Source organism: Bos grunniens, chromosome 14 (genome assembly GCF_055505025.1).
Source record: "Bos grunniens cultivar Pamir isolate PY7600 chromosome 14, Bosgru_T2T1.0, whole genome shotgun sequence".
Taxonomy (NCBI): domain Eukaryota; kingdom Metazoa; phylum Chordata; class Mammalia; order Artiodactyla; family Bovidae; genus Bos; species Bos grunniens.
Window position 1 is genome coordinate 12902323 of NC_141178.1, and position 15531 is coordinate 12917853.

Sequence of the window (15531 nt, forward strand, 5' to 3'; positions counted from 1 at the left end):
GCCTCTGTTCTGCTGTTTACACAGCACAAAACCGTGGGCGTTTACCAGAGGCCTACCTGCTCACCCAGTTATTTATAGTGAGAGGAATGTAAAACAGGGGGCTTGAAAATATTTTCCAAACCAAAGCTCTGTACGGGTATAGACGGATTCACACTGTCTGGCAAAGGCAAAGTAGTCATTTTGACGTATCTCCACCCTCAAGTGCATTTTGTTTGGACTGAGATGCAGTTCTCTGATCCAGGGTGAAATTTGTATAGAGACCCTGAGCAGGTGTGTCATACATTAAGGATCTGAAAGGCTCTGGCCTCCTGACCCTCAGGGGTATCCTGTGGCCAGTCTGTTTCCATCAGTACTAGTTTTAAAGGGTGTAAAAGACGGGGGATGGTCTGACACCCAGGGGTAATAACCAAAATTCAGGGGCCACTTGACTTTTTTCTCAGAAGATAGAGCAAGGCATTAACTTGGATTTTGGCAAATCAAGTTCATCCTCATATTTTCTCTTGATTATCATTGCTAATATTACATGCCCCCAAATCTTGTTTCTTCTTAGGAATTTACCAAGAGACTGTCTTGTCATTCAGAACCCAGGCGTGATGATAATTCTAAGAGTCTGATTTCTTAAAAGGTCATAGCGAGACCTACCTTTTTCCAGTGTGATAAGATTTATCATCATTAAAGGCAAAATGTGGAAGCATACAATACCTTGTTACGACAGAGAAAATGACCTGAGGTAGATGCTGATTCCAAAGATGGTCACAACGGTGTCTCCACCATGAAGTCTATTTTTTCTTCTGTTTGAATTGGGGCTGGCCCTGTGACTGCTTTGACCTATAGAATGTGGCAAAAATAGTGTTGGAGGTCTTCCAAGACCAGACGTTAAGCAAGCCTGATGGCTTCTGCTTTGCATTCTGGGGAACACCAGCCACCACTTAAGGAGAACCCACCATGCTGTGAGGAAGTCTAAGCTATGTGGAGGGGCCACCTGGAAAGACAGAGATGACTGACTGGCCCCTAGTTGTTCAACCTGTCTCGGCTGAGGTACCAGACTTGTGAGTGAAAAACTGCTGTAGGAAGGTCCAAGGCCAGCAGACGCCACATGGAATGAAGATGAGCCATCCTCACTGAGCCCTGCCGAAACTATAGAATCATGAGCAAATAAATGATTGTTGTTCTAAGGCACTAAATGTTGGGGTAGTTTTAAAAGCAGCAATAGATAACCAAGACAAAGCTAAACAAGAGAAAGTCCCCTAGCATACAGATCAACCTTCTGTAGACTCCACAAGGCAGAGTTTGGGGGATAATTCTTTGTTTTTTTTTTAATCTTATCTCAGGAGTCATTTGCTTTCTGTTTACTCTCTTGCTGATTTATAATTGTCCCACCTGGTGCTTGTTTATCCCAGTGTTATACCAAGGGTGGGAGAAGGAAACATAGGAGAAGTCTGCCCCAATGAGGGAGGAGTATTTTATCACTGTACCTTGTTTGGAACTGTTAGAGCATGAAAATAATAAAAAGCAAACAGAATTTTCATCAGTTTTATTATTGTTTTTAAGTTCTCTCCATTCACACACACACACAGATCCACTGCTTGTTGCCTGAACGGATGGCTCCCATTGCCTCCCTCCTTGGTGAGCCACTGGTTTACATACACACTTCGCAGTGAGACTCAGAGTAATGTCGTCTCCACAGCACAGAGCTGTCTGAACACAACCAAACTGTCAAATCACACAGCTGCAAACCAGCCTGTTGTCTGTTGGCTGACAAAGACTCAGCCAGGTTCCCTGCCTGGGCAGACCCAGTGAATCCAACCTTCCTTTAATTCACAGGATGATTCTCAGTGGGTTGCCATAGTACCCACTTCCAAGCTGACCCCCTGCTGTGGGGGTGACCCTTTCCCCATCTGTCAGAGCCCTCCTGTCTGTTTTCCATGGAGCTCAATGCACTGCCTTATCTACCCCAACAAAAGAGATTCAACCTCAAGTTTTGTTTTGAAGGACCACAGGGCAGGGCCACATTTCTGCCAACTTCAGAAACAATACAGCTAATGCCCCTGCCTCCTGTTAACAAAGGCAGGCTATGGCCATTACCCTGCCAGTTGCGTCAAGGCTGCTAAAGAATGTTGTTTCCTACCAAGCTGCAGATGGGGAACCCCGTAGGGTGGCTCCTCAGGGCAACCTCGAACAACAAAGCAACAAGTCATTCGGTCTTTACTGAGAAGACTCCCAAAGTAAAATCTGCCCAGGTAATTTTCAATCTGTCCATCAACACAGCGTCTGCTAGGCTTCTACTATCCATCCAGCTTGATGTCAAGTATCTCGGAAAGACAGAAGATTTGTTTGTTGTTTGTGCATTTTGGGAAAACAATCACGGTGAAATCTGTTGTCATAAGAGAAAGAAAGAAAGGGTCTGTCGTGCTCTCCAGAAAGCCTGGAACAGAAGGAAGCAAGAGGTTTGGTGAACTCCACTTTCTGGAAAAGAAAAAAAAGTCAGGCAACTGCACTGCCAGTTATCTCAGGAAGAAGTCAGGAATGATACTAGAGCCATTGTGTCCTAGCTTTTCAGGAGTCTGGAACCTCTGTTACTCCAGCAGATTCGTTTTTTTAAATGAATGATGATTAGAAATAAAATCCTTAAAAGGGTCTGTGTTCTGGCTGAGGCTCTAGGAGGGAGAAGGAAGGTAGGGCCATCTTGTTCGACAGCCAGTGTTTGAGGAACAGAGCCCCCAAGAGCCGTGGTGGCATGGGGTGGATTGTGAGTGACAGACGATGGTCCCCCAACCTAGTGTGCTTTATCCAGTTTCTGTAAAGTCCCGACTTTAAAGACTTTTTGGTTTCTAGGTGAATGCATGAAAAGTGTCCAGTTATTTAAAATTATGTTAAAATGTATCCTTACAGCAGAGCAGAGAGTCGTCCCTCCTAGGATGTGACCGAGATCCATGATCTAGAGTAGCCCTCTATCCACAGCACACGCACCATGAAGCTGAAGACAACACCCACCCCCACCCTGGAGGGGCAGACATGACCTGTCCCAGTACTACGGCAGCTGTTATCTGAGGAGTGTGAGCAAAGGTCTTTTGTTGCTCTTGCTGCAGAAGCTGCCTCTTCACTCTCACGGCTTCTTCTGGGTCATTGCCCAACAGCCTGCATGTGCCAGAGGCAGCTCCAGGTGGGATGTGTAACCATGAATCACTCGGTTATGGGGACAGCTTGAGCAGAACGTGTCTTGCCGCCTTTCTCCAAGGGGGTGACGTAGACAGTGTGATTTCTCCTTATGTAAGCTGCATGCTGCCTGGCAGTCTGCCTATTTAAGGAAAACTTGTTTACTGGGTTATTCTTTTTGCTGGAATCAACTACCTTAAATATCCATTACATTCTGCAACGTTAATTTGTGTTCAGGTTTTTCAAGGCTTTGGTCATGAAATTGGAGGCAGGAGGGTTTTGATTTCTATTCTTTGGGGACCTCTTTCCCTGTTTACTCCTCTGGTAGGAGTCGTCCTGTCTCTCCCTTTGAAGCTCAGACAGAAGGAGGATATGAATAGAATAGCCTGTAAAGACTGAACGTCACCCACTCATTCCTTCAGGCCTGCTGTGTTTACAGCATCCATTCATTCATTAAGTAATTATTTAATGAGCACCTACTCTATGCTGAGCACTGGAGATAACCGCAGTGAACAAAACAGTCTCAGCCCTCAGGAAGCTACCCTCTAGTGGAGGAGATAAGTGTGGAATGTAATGGGTGCTGTGAAGAAAGACAAAGCTGGATACAGGATTAGACAGAGGTTGGTGGGGAGGTGTTTGTAAGGCCTTACAAACAGCCATGAAAAGAAGAGAAGCAAAAGGCAAAGGAGAAAAGGAAAGATATATCCATTTGAATGCAGAGTTCCAAAGAAGAGCAAGGAGAGAGAAGAAAGCCTTCCTCAGTGATCAATGCAAAGAAATAGAGGAAAATATCAGAATGGGAAAGACTAGAGATCTCGTCAAGAAGATTAGAGATACCAAGGGAACTTTTCATGCAAAGATGGGCACAGTAAAGGGCAGAAATGGTATGGACCTAACAGAAGCAGAAGATATTAAGAAGAGGCGGCAAGAATACACAGAAGAACTATACAAAAAAGATCTTCATGACCCAGATAATCACGATGGTGTGATCACTCACCTAGAGCCAGACATCCTGGAATGCGAAGTCAGGTGGGCCTTAGGAAGCATCGCTATGAACAAAGCTAGTAGAGGTGATGGAATTCCAGTGGAGCTTTTTCAAATCCTAAAAGATGATGCTGTGAAAGTGCTGTACTCAATATGCCAGCAAATTTGGAAAACTCAGCAGTGGCCGCAGGGCTGGAAAAGGTCAGTTTTCATTCCAATCCCAAAGAAAGGCAATGCCAAAGAATGCTCAGACTACTGCACAATTGCACTCATCTCACACACTAGCAAAGTAATGCTCAAAATTCCCAAGCCAGGCTTCAACAGTACATGAACCATGAACTTCCAGATGTTCAAGTTGGTTTTAGAAAAGGCAGAGGAACCAGAGATCAAATTGCTAATATCCAATGGATCATTGAAAAAGCAAGAGAGTTCCAGGAAAACATCCTCTGTTGCTTTATTGACTATGCCAAAGCCTTTGACTCTGTGGATCACAAAAAACTGTGGAAAATTCTTCAAGAGATGGGACTAGCAGACCACCTTACCTGTCTCCTGAGAAATCTGTATGCAGGTCAAGAAGCCACAGTTAGAACTGGACATGGAACAAATGTCTGGTTGACTGATTCCAACTTGAGAAAGGAGTAAGTCAAGGCTGTATATTGTCACCCTGCTTATTTCACTTATATGCAGAGTACATCATGTGAAATGCTGGGCTGGATAAAGCACAAGCTGGAATCAATATTGCTAGGAGAAATATCAATAACCTCAGATATGCAGATGACACCACCCTTTTGGCAGAAACCAAAGAAGAACTAAAGAGCCTCTTGATGAAGGTGAAAGAGGAGAGTGAAAAAGTTGGCTTAAAGAATAACATTCAGAAAACTAAGATCATGGCATCTGGTCCAATCACTTCATGGGAAATAGATGGGGAAACAGTGGAAACAGTGGCAGACTTTATTTTTGGGGGCAGATGGTGGCTGCAGCCATGAAATTAAAACATGCTTACTCCTTGGAAGAAAAGTTATGACCAATCTAGACAGCTTATTAAAAAGCGGAGACATTACTTTCCAACAAAGGTTGGTATAATCAAAGCTATGGTTTTTCCAGTAGTCATGTATGGTTGTAAAAGTTGGACCATAAAGAAAGCTGAGCACCAAAGACTTGATGCTTTTGAACTGTGGTGTTGGAGAAGACTCTTCAGAGTCCTTTGGACTGCAAGGAGATCCAACCAGTCAATCCTAAAGGAAATCAGTCCTGAATATTCATTGGAGGGACTGATGCTGAAGCTGAAACTCCAATCCTTTGGCCACCTGATGCGAAGAACTAACTCATTGGAAAAGACACTGATGCTGGGAAAGATTGAAGGTGGGAGGAGAAGGGAACGACAGAGGATGAGATGGTTGGATGGCATCATTGACTCAATGTACATGAGTCTGAGTAAACTCCAGGAGTTGGTGATGGACTGGGAGGCTTGGGGTGCTGCAGTCCATGGGGTCGCAGAGTCAGACATGACTGAGAGACTGAACTGAACTGGTGGGGAGGTAGGATGATCAGATGGAATTCTCTGAGGACAGAAGGACACGAGATGAAGAGGCAGCCCAGGCAGCCAGGAGAGCCAACGCAAAGGTCAGAAGCACAAGAGTCCTCATGCTCATGGAATAGCGCTGCTCTCGTACCGAACAGTGTCCCTGAGAATTTGGCAGGACCTGGTATCTGACAGTTACCTGAGCAGACCCCTAAGTCCACGAGTTCAAGAGGACTGGCCCAGATCTTGAAATTCCTCTGTTAGTCTTTGGGTTTTGGCCACAAGGGCATATAGGTCCCTGAGAAGTGGCTTTTGTGATTATCATTATGTCCTGGGACTAAATTTCAGAGCCCTAAGAACAATGGCTTCAGGGAGTCAATTCAGTATCATGTTGGGAAGGCAAAACCACTTTGCAGCATGTACTATCTGGTAAAGAAGGAAGGGACAGGAAATTGCAGAGTTCCTGTGCTATAGTGGATTATTTATCTTCTGGTGCCTCAGTTTCCCTAATTGTAAAAGATGTGAAATAATACCTATTTAGAGAGACAGTGAAAGCAAAAAAGTGCTTGGGACATGTAGATATTTGACAAATGTTTGTTCTCACCAGCACACTGACCGTTATCTAAGAATTTTATTTTAAAGGTTTTATTTCTAATCACATTGTGGAAATAGGATGTTTTTAAGAGAAAAAAACCTTAAGTTTAAAAGTGTTAATAGCTTCTGAGAACTTGAGCCTACCTCCAAACAACAAAGATGAGGAAAATACCCTTATCTTCTTTAATAAGTCTATAAGCAAGAACCACAGACGTGGTCTGGACCCATGTTTGAATTTGTCCCCATGAAACCTGCATTTTGTATTATCTGATTGTTTAAAACCAGAGTTTGGAAAATAAGTGCCTCCCTAGCAAACACTGATACAGCAGAGTTACTTTACCGGCTCAAACACAAGTGCAGTGGAAACTAATTAATCCTGGAAAGTAAACTCCTGGAAGCCATATTGTCCATAATCAGGAATAGTGTTTAAAGTGAGAAGCAGCTGAGCTTCACGGTTAAGAGCGCCAGTTCTGGAATCAGACCTTAGTGCAAACTATATGACCTTGGGTTTCACTTCTCTTAGCCTCGGTTTCCTCACCTGCAAAGTAAGGATGATAAGAATGTCTCATTAGGTGGTTCTGAAAAGTAAATGAGATCATGAATATAAAGCATTTAATGTAATGCTCAGCACTATAGTAGGAGCTTATTAAAATGTTATAGTGTAACCTAAGTGTACTGAGTCCTGCAACCTTCAGGAGAGTGATACTGAGACAACAGGTCGAAAAAAGCCTCTCGAGAAGGTGAATTTTGAGTCAAGCCCTGAGTGATGCAAAGGACCAAATAGGCCTTGTGAGGCTCTGAGCAGTACTCGGAGTAGAGGCAAAAGAAACACTAAGCGTAAAGGCCACCCCAGTGTGCACAGAGGGCCAGCAAAGTGCTGGGAGTTTGGTGAGGGAAGGGGCTTTGGAAGAAGATGCTGTCCGAAGGGTAACGAGGAAACTTGCAAGCAGGAAAAAGAAATCTGGATTTCATTCTAAATATGATGAGAAGTTAAAGTCTGGAGTTTCAGACATCTTGAGTCCAAAATGCTCTTTGGCTGTTCAGGGAAAATGTTCTAGGCAATTGAATATTGAACCTGAAGCTCAAGGAACAGGTAGGTAGGGGTTGTACTGCAAATGTATGACTTATCAGCTTTTTATTAACAGTTCAAGCCAAAGAACTGAATGGAATGACTGAAGGAAAGATTATAGACAAAGAACAGGGCTGAGGCCTGGTCAGGGGCTCTGACTTTTAGAAGACAGAAAGAAGGAATATTCAGCCCAGAAGACTGAGAAGGAGCAGCCAATGGGGTGAATGAAAACTTAAGAGTGAAATAACCTGGAATCCGAGGGCTGAAAATGCCTTCGGAAAGAAAGAAACTGCAGAGAAGCCTAGTCTGATGAGGATGGCAATGTGTCGTCTGGATCCAGCAAGATGGCAGCCAGCGGTAACGTTGGGTGAGCAGGTCTGGCAGATTGGTTGGTGGCTACGGAATGCTGACTGGAAAAGGTTAACAAGAGAAGGGAAAATCCCGAGAGAGACTAGGAGAGGAGGAAGCAGAGGCAGAAGGTCTAAGTGTATTAATTTGCTAGGGCTCATGACAAAGCGCCACACACTGGGTGGCTTAAACACTAGACATTTATTTCCTTGCAGTTCTTGAGACTTGGAAGTCCAAGATCAAGGTGTAGGCAGGCAGGGTTGATTTTTTCCTGGAACCTCTCACCCTGACTTGCAGGTGCTGGCCTTCCCTCTGTGTGTGTCCTAATATTCTCTTCTGGTGAGGACACCAGTCATATTGGACGGAGGCCCACTCAGACTGCCTCCGTTTAACTTAATCACCTCTGGAAAGGCCGTTTTAGGAAAGTAGTCACATTCTGAGGTGCTAGGGTTTATGGCTTCAACGTGGATTTCAGGGCAAGGGGGCACTTATCACTGAGCAATTCCTTTTCAGGAATTTTGCTGTGAAGGGAGCAAAGGGCTGCACTGGAGGTGACAGGGGAGACAGGGAGGTTTTGTCTTTATTTTGGATTTTTACTCTGGGAGAAGTTCCAGCCACTGGTACTGCTGGTGAGAAAGGCATGACAGAGAAGCTGAGACCACTGTGAGGGAGAGAGGGGGTCAGTACAAAGTCCTCAAAGCTCTGAGAGGGGATGGGATCAAGAGGTGTGAAATGACTTACCCAGATCACTAACTTGTGAGTGGTGGGGCTTGCACTCGACCCAGAGACTCATGGTCTCACCAGCTACTTTTTAATACCAGCAATAACTGTAGGAATTCCCCAGGAAAGGAGCAGAGGATCACAATGGAGTAAACACGATCATGCCTGGACTTACAGCTGCCCCAGCTACCTCCTAGCCCTGCACTCAGGGGTTGGCCGGGTCCACAGAAGGGGAAGGGGGAGAAGTAGGTGAGGCTCTGTCCGACTGATCAATGAGCTAAAACACCCCCAGGAAGTCCAATTCCACCGCTGTTGTATTTGGAATCTGTGACCCAGAACTGGCCTATTTATTTGAACTGAACTGGGCTTCAGGTCACCACCAGTTTCAGCCAGTTACATCATCAGCTTTTCACATGCAGATTGCTACCCTCTTTCACAAACCCAGGGAACGCGTGGCTTTGTGATTTGGCTTTTACAAGCTCTCATCACAGCATGTGTGTGTTGGAGCCCAGATGTTAAACAAATCAATCAGTAAATAAACCTTGGCTTCACATTTTGTACAAAGTTAACTGACACATGGACACACAGTCTAAGCTGCTCACAGCCTCTATGTCATGGGGTCTCTGAGTGAAAACACTTCATTCTCTTTTTTTTTAACTGCTTTATTGAGATATAGTTCAACTGTCATAAATTCCCCTCATTAAATTGTACATTCACTGATTTTTACTGTATTCACAGAGTTGTCAGCACTTCCTTCCTGACACTGTGGTTTTCACCTGAGCAGACAGGTCACACTCCCAGTGTTGGTACACCTCTGCTATTTTAATCATGGGCCAGTTCCTACCCTGAGGAGGTTATTAGAGAAGTTGAAAGAATCTCATGCCTTAGCAGTCCTTGCATTCCCCTAGTAAGTTTAGATGTTAGAGAAACAAAAATTCTTGCGATTGTGACTGATTTCTCCGATGGAAGAACTTCCTCTCCACTCCTGCTCCCCTCTGCCTGGGAGGAGAGATGACATCTGCAGATGCAGGCTCTGCCCCACCATCTTCCCTCACCCCAGGCTCTGAGATTGTTTTCCCATTTGAGCGTTTGGAGTTAAGCAGACTCAAAAATATTTTCTTGTTATATATATCCTTGTACCTGCTTTGAAAACCAGACAGTGGGATCTCTATTCATGTCCTATGTTTTAATGTTTGTGTTTTATGTTTAATGTGAAATGTGAAAATAAACATTTACCATATGTTTCAGCTTCAAAAAAAAAAAAAAATGTAGGTCTGACTGTGACTTCCCTGGTGCCTAGTGAGCAGCTGATGAATTGGCCAAGTTCACTGGTAAAGACCACTCAGTGTCTGTTACATGGGAGACTGTTGTGGAATAAATAGATTGAGTGACCAGGTTTTACTACAGGGAGGCATGGACACTCTACTTGGAACTCAGACAATGAGGTCTCAGTATGTTTAATCCCAACAGCAGAACACCAAATCCCTTACAATTGTTCCACATCTTCTTACCAACCCTTTCCCCTAAATGCTCCATTTCATTATCCTCCAAAGTATTTGTTTTGAAACTACATATGTCCTCCTTCCTCTCATGGAAACCACCTGTAGCAGCAACCACTGGGACTGCTGCAAACATTTGTTTTTGATACCAGTGTATTTTGAACGTCTGTGGTTTCAATTTCTATTTTTGTCCCTTACTGTCATAACTTTTTGATCTTTTTATGCCTTTTATGGGTAGTTTTGCTTTTCCCAAGCATTTGCAATCTGCTGAACGTGTCAGCTACATAAACTGTGAACTAAGAAATTTATAATTTCAAAATCAGTATAACTGTCCATGACTTACAGCTCTCAAGATGTTTCCATCTACAATATTTAAGTTGATCCTCACAACAACTCAATGGTCATAAAACCAAGGTGTCCTGGCTGGTGAGCAACAAAAGTTATAGTAAAAAATGGGTGATTTGAATTCTAGTCTAGGATTTTCCCCTTCCAGAACACTGGCCATCATATATGACTATGGTTCTCCAAGTTTAGCTGAATCAGAATTGTTGAGGGGGCTTGATACAACAAAGATTGTGAGCTCCATCCCCAGCATGTCTGATTCAGTAGGTCTAGGCTGAGAGCCAAGAGTGTTATTCACATCCAAGCTCCTCCACTTTCTCCCCTGCCTTCCCCTTCTAGCTTCCCTTGCAGCTAGGGGTGGTCATGTGACATATTCTGGCCAATGAGATGTGAGGAGAAGTCTGGGAAAACCTGTGCTTTCCTAATGCAAAGGGACATACTTGGCCCTTCACCCTTCCTACTTCTTCTTGTTTAGAACTTATATGTAGTGCTTGGAGGTACAGCGGCATTTATGACCAACATGCTGAAACTGGCAGGACCGGAAGATAGGAAGAGGCTGGGTCTCTGACAGCCCTCGGTTGCTTATCTCCAGATTTCCCTTCAAGTGAGAAAAATAAATCTCTGTTTAAGCCACTGTAGTCAGGTTCTCTGTTACTTGTAGTCAAAAGCGTACCTACTCAATACAGAGAAAGAAGGCTAGAAGGGTGAATGAGAATCTGGGGCACTGCATGAGAAATGGCACTTTAATGAGCATTTGTGAGGCCCTCTTCTGTGGCTGACATTGTGCCAGGTGAATGAGACATGGCTCCTGTTGAAAAGGCCACCATGTAAATGCACAAATAATAACACATGTGAATATTACTCAACCATAAAAAGGAACCATGTTGGGTCATTTGTAGAGATGTAGATGAACCTAGAGTCTGTTATACAGAGTGAAACAAGTCAGAAAGAGAAAAACAAATAGTATATGTTAACACATATGTGTGGAATCTAGAAAAATGGTACAGATGAACCTATATGCAAGGAGTAAAGATGAAGGTGTAGACAACACGCATGTAGACAGGCAGAGGGGAAGGGGAAGGGGGGATGAATGGGGAGATTGTGACTGGCATACATACACCACCATGTGTGAAATAGCTAACTAGTAGGAACCTGCTGTATACCATGGGGAGCTCAGTTTGGTGCCAAAGGGGTGGGATGGGAGGTGGAAGTGGGAGAGAGGTCCAAGAGGGAGGGGATATATATATGCACATATATGTGTGTATGTAAACATATATGGATGCATGTACTTTCATTTCATTGTACAGCAGAAACTAACACAACACTGTAAAGCAACTATACCCCTAAAGTTTAAACAACAAAAAACATATGACAAGCACAAAGGTAGAAGCGAAATGTTTTGGAAACCCAGACAAAGAATGTTTCCTAGGGAGGTCAGCGAAGGCGCCCAGGAGGTAACATTTTAGCAAAGTCCTGAAGATACCTAAAATTGCCAGAGAAGAGGGAGGTAAAAAAAGCTCTATGTATTGTGTTCCTTCTCACCCTTACCTTTAGGGGACAGAGGCTGGCCCAGCTGGGGATATATTGGGACAAACTGCCAGCAGAGTCCACAGCTATGCAGGAAACTCAAAGTTCAATGAACCAGGAGTGAAATTGTCAGGATTGGTAGGAACTCCTTGTCGCAGTTCAGGGAGCCAGAAATCTGGGGCTGAAAGACCAGAGCAGGAGATCAGAGGGCACATGGGCAAGCGCAGGGCAGGAACCCGATAAGATGGGCAGAGACTCGCTTCTCAAGCAGGTGAGAAACTTAGGGCACCAAACACCCCATTTCATGATTTCTTATCATTCAACTTCATTTTCACTCTCAGCCCCCATCCTGTTAGGCTTGCAGGAAATTCAATCTTGGTCTTTCCTGTGGCTTCCCCCTGCACCCAGGCTCTGATGAAATCCTAGTCTGTTACTCAGCCAGCAGCGCCCTGCATTCCCCTTTGCTGCTGTCTCTGTGACACATGAACCCTGGCTGCAGAGATATCATGACTGATACATCCTCCGGTGCTTCTAGAAAGCAGGACTCAGGTCCCTGCTGCTGGCGGGCCCCAGAAGCCCCTCTTTCCTCTCCCCAGGCCGAGGCATCTCTTCTTGGTTTGGAGGAAATATCTCCCTCTGGTCAGTTTCCACTAGGGATGTATCCTCCCCACCCACATCCCTATGCAGCTCAGCTGACTTAGGGCTGGGGAAAGACAAGCCAGGAAGGGAAGTGTCTGCAAGCCAACCCTGTTCCCCTGAGACTGGAGCAGACCCTTTTAGAATGGGGGAAGGCAAAAGGGGAAATGCAGGGAGAAAAGTTTAAACTTTCAATTATTGGGCCACATATTAATGGTGGTGGTGTGGTTTAAGGGGCCCCACACACACATCCCAGGAGGTGTGGTGACAGAGTCAGGGAAAGCCTGAGATGTCTGGAGAATGGTGAGTACCTGGGGAGGAGGAGGGGACACCTTAGAGGACCATTTGTAGAATTTGGATTTTATTTTGTTGGCAACAGAATTCAGGGAAGGTCAATATGCTGTGTTGACACAAAACTTTTTTTTTTTTTGGCAGTGCTGCACAGCATGTGAAATTTCCCCAATCAGGGATCAAACCTGTGCCCCCTGCACCACCAAGATCTTTTTTTCTTATTTGTTTTAAAGGGGCAGCTCTGATGGAAGATAAGTTGTGGAGAGCCTGTGCTTGGCCACAGGAATAAGCCAGACAAAGGCAAGTGAGAATTTAAATCAGGGAGACAGAGAAGTGCCGCCACGGTTCTGGGATAAAAGCAACAGAGAATCTGGTCACTGATGGCCTTTGATGGAATAAGGTGGAATAACAAAGAGACAAGTTGAAGGAGAGTCCAAGGTTTCTAGCTGTGAGGACAGAGTAAAGCCATTTACCTGGAGGTGAGAGGACAGAAGGCAGAGGAGAGGATGGGAAGGGTGACGGGGAGGAGAGAACTAAACGTATTTAGCACTGGTTTTATGCCAGGCATTGTTTCTGTATATTTTTGTCATAAAAACCTACTTATGAAAGTAGTGGTATTATGTTCATTTCACAGGTGAGAAGGCTAAGGCTTAGAGGTACTGCTGTTCACCAAAGGTTGCTTGTAGAGTAACAGAGTCAGGGTTGGCAATGATACCTGCCTGACCCCAGAATCCATGCCATCCCACCTGCTTCTAAGTGCCCTGCAGTGGGGATATCTGAGTCCCTTGGGAGCTTGGGAGATAGGCAGAAGGTGCAGGCATCAGTTTGGGAGTCTTTATTATGTAGATGGTTCCTGAAACAGTGGGAGCAGATGAGATCAGCTGGGAGAAGCGCGTGGCACAAAAAGAGAAGACGAGGACAGACCCTGGGGAAGTTCACAGTTAAGGGCTGCATCAGCTCCACTGCTGACAACAGATTTTCATTTTCTCATAACAGAAGTCCTGATGGAGCTCCCAGTATGGTGGCTTCATTAAAGAGCCAGGCGCTCATTTTTCCCTTTTGCCATATTTAATGTGTGCATTTCCCCCTCGAATTTACCTCAATCACAAAAAGACTGCTTTAGGTCCCGATGGGGAAACAGTGGAAACAGTGTCAGACTTTATTTTTCTGGGCTCCAAAATCACTGCAGATGGTGACTGCAGCCATGAAATTAAAAGATGCTTACTCCTTGGAAGGAAAGTTATGACCAACCTAGATAGCATATTCAAAAGCAGAGACATTACTTTGCCAACAAAGGTTCGTCTAGTCAAGGCTATGGTTTTTCCTGTAGTCATGTATGGATGTGAGAGTTGGACTGTGAAGAAGGCTGAGCGCCAAAGAATTGATGCTTTTGAACTGTGGGTGTTCGAGAAGACTCTTGAGAGTCCCTTGGACTGCAAAGAGATCCAACCAGTCCATTCTGAAGGAGATCAGCCCTGGGATTTCTTTGGAAGGAATGATGCTAAAGCTGAAACTCCAGTACTTTGGCCACCTCATGCGAAGAGTTGACTCATTGGAAAAGACTCTGATGCTGGGAGGGATTGGGGGCAGGAGGAGAAGGGGACGCCAGAGGATGAGATGGCTGGATGGCATCACTGACTGGATGGACGTGAGTCTGAGTGAACTCCGGGAGTTGGTGATGGACAGGGAGGCCTGGCGTGCTGCGATTCATGGGGTCGCAAAGAGTTGGACACGACTGAGCGACTGATCTGATCTGATCTGATCTGATCCCATTTCAGGCAGAGGGAAAACAGAAGAGGCCGAGAGAAAAGTGTATCTTCCCGCTAAGTGAGACTACTTTTAAGAAAGTCTTTCTAGGAGATCTACTCCATAATTTCTGCTTACATTGGCCAGAATTTAGTCACTTGACCTAGCTTCAAGGGAGGCGAGGCGATGCAGTTCTTTAGATAGGCCTCTTATTGCTCCAACTAAATTGTGGTTCTTTTTAAAAAAATTTTTTTTTCTTTTTCTTTTTGGCCACGCTGGGTCTTCATTGTTGCAAGCAGGTTTTCTCTAGTTGTGGTGAGCAGGTTTTCTCTAGTTGCGGTGAGCCGTGAGCGGGGGCTACTCTCTGTTGCTGTGCTCAGGTGTCTTATTTCTGCAGCTTCTTTTGTTGCAGAGCATGGGCTCTGTGGCGTGCAGGCTTTCCTAGTTGTGGCTCTCGGGCTCTAGAGCACAGGCTCGGGAGCCGTGGCGCATGGGCTTAGTTGCTCCATGGTATGTGGTATCTTAGTTCCTGGGCCAGGAATCAAACCCTGCACTGGCAGGTGGATTCTCAACCAGTGGACCACCAGGGAAGTCCTAAATTGTGGTTCTTTCGGTTGAGAAGAAGGGAGAATGGAAACTGGGTAGACAACTGTGATCTCTGCCGTAATGAGGTAGGCAGAGGAAAGAAGAAGATAAAGAACATTTGGGGGTAGGGCGGAGAATGACGCCATAACAAATGTAATAGTTAGGATGCTTTTAGTTTCAAGTTATTGAAAACTCAGCTCAGGCTAGCTTAAACTTTGCTCAGATAACCAAAAAAATGTAGAGTAGAGCACGTATGCTGGCTGGGGCTCTGGTTTTGTGTATTTTCCTGGCTCTGCCCCCTCTTCGTTGGCCTTGCCTCCTAGTTGGCTTCACAAAGGGTAGTAAAATGGCTGAAATAGTTCCAGACTCACACATGCACACCACATTGTCCAGAGCAAGACAGGGCATCTTTTTAGCACGAGTCCTGAAATTCATTCATTCACTCAAAAATATTGCTGGGTAATGCGGTATGCACTTTTCTAGATGTTGGGGATAATGTCAATCAAGCAGAT

The 15531-nt window shown here is 44.9% G+C and overlaps 1 long non-coding RNA gene across 4 annotated transcripts in view; it reads left to right on the forward strand.

Annotated features, from left to right (window-relative positions):
- LOC147359056 (uncharacterized) overlaps positions 1 to 15531 on the forward strand; it is a 124795-nt gene that overhangs the window by 53168 nt on the left and 56096 nt on the right. Inside the window, exon 4 of one of the 4 annotated variants that reach the window (XR_015140496.1) lies at positions 551 to 1528. The exons of the other annotated variants lie outside the window; for them this stretch is intronic. This is a non-coding gene — a long non-coding RNA (uncharacterized LOC147359056). Of the gene's footprint in view, positions 1 to 550; positions 1529 to 15531 lie in introns of those variants that run through there. 4 annotated transcript variants of the gene reach the window in all.